Source organism: Vipera berus (genome assembly GCF_964194415.1).
Source record: "Vipera berus genome assembly, chromosome: 1".
NCBI classification, from domain to species: domain Eukaryota; kingdom Metazoa; phylum Chordata; class Lepidosauria; order Squamata; family Viperidae; genus Vipera; species Vipera berus.
This window is the reverse complement of record NC_138202.1, coordinates 68,666,768-68,674,941: the sequence shown is the minus strand read 5'-3', so window position 1 is coordinate 68,674,941 and position 8,174 is coordinate 68,666,768.

Here is an 8,174-nt window from a genome sequence, read left to right as displayed (position 1 = left end):
AAAGAAAAATTGCTGATTAGTGTAAACTGATGACTATTTTTAAAAGAGCAAGACTATGGCGTCGAACAAAGCAAGACAAAGAATTAAACCAGCCTTAATTTCTGTTAGAGCATTCAACTGGATTCTCGGAGGGTGGAGGGGGAATTCAGCCATAGTATAAGAGAGGAAAAGGTTTATTAGAAGAGTTATTCTCTATATTCTGGCATCTTTAAGAATTGCTTCTCTGTGTATCTCTCCACAAGAGTTTCCCAAGCTTTATCCACAACAGAAGGACTTTTTCAGGATGACACACTGCTTCCATTATAACTCTGCTAATGGCCAAACAGGAGAGTTACCAAATATAGAGTTACCAAATATATTTTCTCCCTGAATCTTGCTGAAGCCTTGTAAAGGTAAAGGTTCCCCCGCACATGCGTGCTAGTCGTTTCCAACTCTAGGGGCCGGTGCTCATCTCCGTTTCAAAGCCGAAGAGCCAGCACTTGTCCGAGGACGTCTCCGTGGTCATGTGGCCAGCATGACTAGACGCCAAAGGCTCACGGAACACTGTTACCTTCCCACCGTAGTGGTTCCTATTTTTCTACTTGCATTTTTACGTGCTTTCGAACTGCTAGGTTGGCAGAAGCTGGGACGAGTAACAGGCGCTCACTCTGTTACACGGCACTCGGGATTCGACCCACCAAACTGCCGACCATCTGATCGACAAGCTCAGCGTCCTAACCCACTGAGCCACCGCGTCCCTGCTGAAGCCTTGAAGGATTGCTAATTAAAGTACAAATAGTTCATAAGTGGGCTATTTGTGGCCAATTCCTAAGAAAGTCTATCCAACTATAGCTCCATTGAAGATTTTTCAAACCTTGGGATTTCAAAATATGCATGAAAACCCCATTGATTAAATAGATTTTCTGGATTTATACACTTGACATGAGAGACGGAAGGAATACAATAGCATATTGTTCACATGGATTTGATGATGCATTACTTCCAGGGTCACCAATGACACAATTCCAGAGTTTGTGCATAATATTTGTTTCTCCACTGGTACAGCTTTAGGATTAAGGCCATATGCCATTCCTTTTTTCAAATACGATTACTTCATTTTTGTGGAACTGCTAAATATGTTGGATGTAATCTTTCAGAACTAATTTTGTTATTGTTTAAGGGCACATGTTGCTTTATTTCAACAGTTTCAATTCTCTCTTTTGCAGAGTTTTCAAATACTGCAGTACTTTTGCATATTTTTTATTCTTTTCTTCCATTGCTAATGGAATTATAAGAATTGTTATTTATTAAAAACAATGCAATTTTGTGCCATTGTGCAGTTATCTTTTCTAGAGGTCTGCCATCTGGTGGTTAAAAATAGAATTAATACTGCCGTATTTTGTACTGTATGTCCTAGAACTGATACAAATTCAGTCTTAGATTGTTTTGATGTTTTCCAGTGCTTGAAATATTTCAATCAGATTTTAGATGAATAGCTGGAAATTTCAAAATTCAGAAGATTTACATCAATTCAGCTTTGAAATGAAAGCATATTGTTCACCAAAGAATTCCCGTACACTGAACAAGGAAATAAAAAGTTTCATGTTTATAAACCCATCATTTACTGAATAAGCCACATTTGACTCCATTCATACACTATACTCGGACATGAATCACCAGGGTGTTCATCAAAGGAATCAGAAAAGTCAAAAGGGTGGCTGCAATTGAATTGGAAACCTTTCCCTATTTATGATCCATGGAAAAAGGTGAAACTTCAATCATGCAGTTGCTGTTGTCATTTTGACTTTTTTGTCACATAGTAGCACAACCTCAAAGTCATGAAACAGGATAGCTATGGTAGCTTGTGAAAGCATTGCAGTGAGCAGTAGAACTGTTAAGGCAACTGAGAGCCCCTGTGTGATATTAAGCTACAGAGAGAAGCTAGAGCATTGATGACAAACCTTTTGGGCTTGACATGTCAAAAATTCAGAAAATGCCTAAGTAGGCCACCCTGAACAGTGGCAATCAGTAGCAATTCTTAGGCTGGATATGGCTGCCACTCAAAAACTCCACCACAAGCCATTCCCCAAGGCATGCAAGTTTTGCAGAATGGTTGGTTGTCTCCATGGCCCAGCGCTCCCCAGGATTTTCCTGACAGTTTTTTTCTCTCTGTTGACAGGCCCTGCGGCCTACTTGAGTTTGCTCCAACCCAGATGAAGACTTTGCTTTTGAAGCATTCTTCTGTGGCCTCTGCAGCCTCCAAATCCTACACAAAAGCATGCCCATTCTTGTGCAATTTTCAGAGAGTCTGGGGTGGACAAGACCTCTGGCCTGTGAGCAGTTCCAGTCCAGACTTTGACGGGGAGCAGGGCATCAGCAGCATCGGCATGGAGGTGTCAGTGGAAGGCGCAGGGCATTGGTAGGGCGGGAGTACGGGACTGAGGCAATGGTGTAGCAGCAGGGGTAGGGCAGTGGTGGCAGCTGTCCACATCAGTCCCAGTGTCTCATGTGACCATTTGGGAAAATTAATTGCTCACCCCTGGCTCTCTGCAGCCTCTAAAACTGGCCAAGAACATGCTTTTGAGAATAGTGTTGGTTGTTGGTGAACACTGGCATGTCATCCAAAATGTCATTGCAGCTCCCACATGCACAGATGGAGCAGATGAAATGTGATCTGGATGTGAAAGACCAAGTTGTGTATTTTGCAGCGGTCATACCAGATCCTACTCAAACTGCAGCTCAACCTACCTGAACCTCTGCAAGATTGGATGACTGTTTAGAATAATCCAAGAGGTCTCTGATGGATCTGGAGTTTCAGGGGAAACCCCTAGCCTAGAGATTTTCTCAACAATTTAGTGGACAGCTCTATTTTGAGTGTGGTGTCCTGTCCGGGGCCAAACACACATAAGCACACAGAGGGGGCTGAACACTTTATTGGTAAGTTTTGTGAAGTAAATAAACAGCAGAGGAAATATGACCACAAAGAGACATTCACACACACACAGTAGAGAGACAAGTCTCGCAAAGTTTAAGTTTGCCTTAAAAGAGTTCCAATCCAAAGAGCAGGCACAAAAGGGGTCAAGTGAAGTCCAAGAGACCAAATGTCATAGAGGTTTTGTCAGACAGTCTGGGTCCAGACAGGTTGCAAATCGAGAATCAAGGCATACACAGTCTGGGTAAATGAACAATTATTAATTGAGAGCCTTGAGCTTGATATGATTCTTCAATATAAGCAGCCCCACTGCCTATATTGGAAGGACTCCTTTCTTGTGAGAGGAATCTTACAGAATGCCTCTCTTCTCTTCTCCTCTCCTTTCAGCATGGCAAGCCCTTGCACTGGGACATGGTGGCAGCTAAGACTTTGAATCCCATAGCAGCTGGGCCTGCTGATTAAGGGACAAGCCCACTTTGTCTGTCTACAGCTCCTCTCCCCACCTCAGCAGTGGTTCATCTGGCATCTCTGGAATTGGCTGCTCATTATCAATCTCCTGGTTATATCAGGATCATATCATCTGAGTTTAAACTTGCCATGCCACTTGGTTGATCTCTGGAAGATGATGCCTCAAGGGGAAGCTGTTGCATAAATTACTATTGCAGGTGCAACAGTGCATTCTTGTGATAATAGATCTTATCCTAATCACCAACTTATTGGATTAGTTCCATGCCCTCTTTGAAGACAATGTGGAGGCTAAAACTGATCCATCAAGCAGGAAGCTAATCAGGGAAAATTACATCTATTCTTAGGCTGCAACTCTAGTTTCCAGGCCCTATTCAAAGTCCTGATCAGTACCTTTAGAGCCTTATATAATCTGCTCTATTAGGGCCATTTTACCAAACTTTCTGCTTCTCCAGCTATTTCATTTTAAATCAGAAAACCTTTTAAAAGGTTTTAAATATGTACCTAGAGCAGAAGTCTCCAACCGTTTTGGTTTGGCAGCCCGGAAAGGGAGGCAGGCATCGTTACACACATGTGCATGTGCACAGATGGACCATGCATGAGCACATGCACACACACAAACAGGCTGTGCGCAAACACATGTGCACATGCAAACAGGGCCGCATGAGTGTGAGTGATACAAATGGGTGGCGCTAGTGCCAGTGGGATGCTTGGGGTGGCACTAGCATGAGTGTGGGGAGTAAGTGCACGCACACATGCACATGCACTGGCCATCCCTTCACATGGCCTGGTGGCCAAGAGACCATGGGCCGGTAGTGGGCCACAGCCCACAGGTTGGGGACCCCTGAGCTAGAGAACCATTTTGTTGTAGTGGTTAAGGCATTTGGCTAAAAACCAGAGAACATGAAGCATAAAGCCAACTGAGTGACCTTGATCCAGTCATATTATCTCAGCCCTAGGAAGAAGGAAATGGTAAGCCACTTCCAAAAACATTGCCAAGAACTGCAGGGACTTGTCAACACTGACTCAAAGGCTATATATATTTTTTTCTCAGTGTTTTCTTCATTATTTGTTATCATTTTCATTCACAACCTACACAGAAGCTTTCTTTTACAGTCGTATCTGTTGGTCTTAAAAGTAACGTATTTAAGAAATAGCCTGCTTGCAGTCACACCGGAATTGTGAAGATAAAAATAATTTCTTCTATCAATTATACCAGTAGATGGTATTGCCCTCCTAACTTCCATTGTGGCAGCAGGAAAAAAAATAATGCATAGTGCAATATCATTCTAGAGCCATTATAGTTAATTATTTCATGTACTAATTCAGTGAGATAATCATGAAAATGTAGGTATTGTGAAAAATGAACAAAGGGCAATATAAATCAAACAACTGGTATTTCACAGTTGGCAATAAATGTGCTAGGCGTGCCTGGTATTTATAGTGGTTAGTCACTATAATAGTTTTATTAGCAAATCATATTTCCTACTGATACTCAGGGTTCAAAAATCTACTTATGCAACTTGACTCATTTACTTGGGGGAAAAAGGCATTCATTTGTTTAGGAATACACTCATGCTGGTTTCCTTGGGTGTCACTCTGAAGTTGTGCAATTTTCTAGAGAACTTCAAGTTTTAATGTTTTTTTGGTAAGAGCCTGTAGAAATAACAAATTTTGCTTGGTAGTTAGCATGGGATATACCTTCCCATATTACATCACCACTGGCCAAAATGGTTGGAGTTACTTGAAGTTTATAATCCAGCCAAGCACATCTTGAATGTCACGAGTTCCCCATTCCACTTTAATTCATGTTTACTTGAAGTCATACATAGGCACCCTTGATGCAAACGATGTAGAGCTGGCCACGCCCACCCAGTAGGCCACACCCACCCTGGCCATATCCACCTGCCCCGCCCGAGGGCAACCACAATGCTGATGTGGCCCTCAATGAAATTGAGTTTGACACCCCTGGACTAGAAGTTCTACAAGGTTCCTTCCAACTCTGTTATTCAGTTTCCTATATAAATTAAATGAGTGTTGCCAACTGTAACCTTGTATAGACACACATACCAACGTGGCACATAAGCAACCTTTTTTCCTTCCTTTGGCAACCTTGCACCTTCACTTGTTTTATATCAGATTTTGAAGAATGTGAAGTAGTGACTCTAAATATGCCATTAGCACAGTTCTTTTGCCAAGAACCTTTACCCCCAATGTTCTAATAAAGAATTCTTTCCTGGTCAGATGTTCATGGAGATTATAAATACTTTCTTATTATCATAGCATTCAAAGTTCACTGTGTGTGCACAAATAGGTCACCAGTTTGTAATGAGGAACCTCTCCTTTGAATGGCTGCTTTCTGAACTTAACAAGAACATCTTGGCAAGATTAGGTAAGTGAAGATTTTACAGAATTCTGTTTCTACATACATAAGAAACAAATACGTGATGTATCTCTTCCTGGCACTGTTAAAGATATATTTTATTTATATTTTAAATCAAAGGTCATTCCTTGCTTTTTATAAGAGAAGAAAGAGAAGAAAAAGGGGATTTTCTTCAATAGAAACAAGAATTTATATGAGAGATGAGAGAAGAGTCTATTTAAATTGGAAAGTTTCAATCTTATTAAAATAAATCAATCATTTGCTGAAGTTGGGGGTAATGTTAGAGAAAAAGAATTACAAACAGGATTATATTCATAAGCACACCAATGGGAACCTTATAAACCTTATAGCCACCCAGAAACACCTTGTAGGGGAGATGGGTGGCATAAAAATTGAATAAATAAGTAAAATATAATAAAAAAAATTCCAGGGAATACAAATTGAATGACATATGTGAGAAAACATCTTTCAACCATAAAGGATATACAAAGCTAAATGGTACACTATAAGCAATTAGGTAGAATTAGAAGCAGGAATTGAATCAGAGATTGTTCCATTGGTTTTGATATCCATATGCTAAAAATAGCTTATTAGCTACCTTTACCTTTATTCTGTATTTACCAAGATCAGAAGAGGACAACCAGCAGCAAAACGGATGGACTCAGTTGCAGTGATGATGAGTGCACCATTGGAAGATCCGAAAGACCAGGTAAGGGACAGATCATCATGGAGAAAATATATCAGTGTGGAAGGATCCAATATGTGTCCGTCACTGGGACTGGTTTTAGTCGTCCGAGCTTTCAAACTTGTGCTGGAGACCATCCTCAAGGAACTTCTGTCTTACCACATTCTTGAGAGAGAGGTCCCCTGAGGATGGGCTCCAGCATGAATCCGAAAGCTCGGAAGACAAAACTGAATGAAATCTAGTCCTGGTGACTGAAACAGATTGGATCCTGCAACATTATGCTGGGACACATATATTTATCTTCATTTGTGTATCAATGTAGTCGCAAAGAGTTGATAAAGTCCTGATAGCACATAATCAATAAACTTTTGCCAACTACCAATGCTATTTTTAATAAAAATAAAGGTAAAGGTAAAGGTTTCCCCGCACATGCGTGCTAGTCGTTTCCGACTCTAGGGGCCGGTGCTCATCTCCGTTTCAAAGCCGAAGAGCCAGCGCTTGTCCGAGGACGTCTCTGTGGTCATGTGGCCGGCATGACTAGACGCCAAAGGCGCACGGAACGCTGTTACCTTCCCACCGGAGTGGTCCCTATTTTTCTACTTGCATTTTTACGTCCTTTCGAACTGCTAGGTTGGCAGAAGCTGGGACGAGTAACAGGCGCTCACTCTGTTACGCGGCACTCGGGATTCGACCCGCCAAACTGCCGACATAAACATTAATATATAAGTATTTTGCTTACTCACAAAATTGCTTAGAATTGGCTTGTCCAGATTCTGCATTCCAGATTGTATAATTCCCAACCCATATGGACTTCTCTACAAGACCATGTCTGTTCCTGAATTTTTTGTTGTTAATATAGCAGTTCAGAGATAGTGTCTTCATATGGATCACATGGTTCTTGGTAATGAAGTTAAAGAAATAAAAAGAGTCAAAAAGAGACATGTTTTCTATTACAATTTAGTTTGTTTTCAAATGAGAATGTTGAGTTTAATGGTTAGAGGTTGTCTTATTTAGTACCATTTAAAGCAGGGGTGTCAAATTGCCGGCCTGTGGGCCAGTTGCATCGTGCAAAGGCCATGCTCACACTTACTCCCGCAATGCAAAAAAAGTCATGATACATCATGACATGTTGCGTGACGTGACGAGTTTGATACCCGTGATTTAAAGTGTTTGCTTTCGCCGCGGCCTCAAAACACTCCTTTTCCACCTGGCTGACCTGGACTGACAGGGATTTAATTATGTTTTTAATTTTTTAACTCTAATTTTTAATTTATTTTAATTTTAATTTTCATTTATTGTACAGGGGCCTTTAATTTTAATTTTATCTTAACTTCTGTATTTATTGTATGTTATTGTTGTTAGCTGCCCTGAGTCCTTCGGGAGATAGGGCGGCATATAAGTCCCAATAATAAATAAATAAATAAATAATAACTGCTCCCCCCCAAAAAACAGTACTTTCATTATTAAGTAATAAAACCTAAAGACCTTAATATCTTTATCCAACCTGGGTGTCTACAAAGGCTCTTTTGGTAGACATGATTAGCTGATAGGTCTACATTTCCTATTCTCAAGAAACAATACTTTTCATCCAGGGGAAAAAATATTACATCCAATGAACTTTCCTTGATGTAAGAAGAGGAAAAAGCTCAAGAACTCAGGGGAATTGGTAGCAAGTTGGGACATTTTATTCTATTGGCGTCATGTTGGAATATTCTTGTTTTTAGGCTACC